Below are 1375 nucleotides of genomic sequence, written 5' to 3' on the forward strand. Positions count from 1 at the left end.
AAGGGCTTCGGCTCAGTAAAGCGTCCTGGTGGCTGAGGGGACTGGACTCTCGTGTTGAGGCGGCTTTGAGGGCTGGGCCTGGGGCGGAGGGGGCAGCTCAGCTCAGGGGGCCCGGTGAGCACGGTGAACGGAGCTCACGACCGTGCCCAGCGTGTCGGTCTCAGAAACATGGAGGAGCGAGTGCAGGCCCCACGAAGTGCGCCCACCCGTGTCCGGCCCCGAATGACCCACGGAGCCAGCCCTGCTCCTCTCCTCCTCTGCCCAGAGGCCGGTCCCCTGCCCACTTTGCTCGCCCGAAGCCAGGCCGCGAGGAGTGGGACCCTGAACTCGTGTTGGGAGGAGCAGCTCTTGCTGGTGCACCCTGCTCACCTATCACCGAGAACGCCTTCATTTTCCCACCGCAGACCCGTCTTTCAGGGTCCTCCGCCTCCTGCTGCTCTGTGTCGACTCCGATTTCTGTGGGGCAGTTTTGCCAGTTGTCTGGTCTGATGTCAGCTGAGCCTCCTGCCACGTGAACCGCAGGGGTGAAGAGAACACACAGCTGCCTCGGACCGAAGGGATGCGCCGCCCTGCACAGGCCTGCCGGCAGGAAGGCACCGAGGGCCTGCGGGTCAGCGGGACCGAGATGGGACTCGAGTTTCAGCTGATTAACTACAGGCTCCGGGCGCGTCACTGCTTCCCTGGGGCCCTGAGGGGCGAGGGCTCTGAAACGCTGGCACCTGCCTCCCACGGTGCCTGGGCCTCCATCCGCAGTGCCCCTGTCTGTCGCGTCTGGGCTCAGCGTGTCCTCCTTCAGACCGAACGCTGAGCTCCCTTCCTGTCTGCTCCTAGGGAAACCCTCCCTGTGCCCGCAGACACGCTGCCAGGCACTGAGCAGAGGACGCCAGCTCTGCCCTCGACACCAGCGGCAGAAGTCGGGGAGTTCATCACCGGCAGGCGGGCGGGCGGGGAGATGGCGGTACGGCCCCATCCCTTTCGGGGCAGCCACACACGGTGGGTGACGATGACAGCGACCCCACGTATGTCCTCCCGAGGTTGGCTGACGGAGCCTGGGCATCCCCACGGCCTCCCGTGGGCCAGCGCGGCCCGAGGTGATGGCAGTGCTGCCCTGGAGGCCGCTGCCCTGGCCTTGCCCACCTGGGGTCCAGGCTCCACTGGGTGCGGGGAGCCAGGCTGGCTAGTGGGGCTGCGCTCCTCTCCTTCTAGCTCATTGTTTCACAACCAGTTTTACACACGTGACCTCCTTCAGTCAGACAAGCCCTGCACGTGGCAGGGCAGTGAGCACAAACGAGCTCCCTCCACAGGGGGCGAGGCTGGTGGTGCGAGGCCCGGCTGTGAGGAGTGGAGACCTACCCATAGAGCTTCACACGCAATA

Source organism: Myotis davidii, unplaced genomic scaffold (assembly GCF_000327345.1).
Source record: "Myotis davidii unplaced genomic scaffold, ASM32734v1 scaffold170, whole genome shotgun sequence".
In the NCBI taxonomy this organism is placed as follows: domain Eukaryota; kingdom Metazoa; phylum Chordata; class Mammalia; order Chiroptera; family Vespertilionidae; genus Myotis; species Myotis davidii.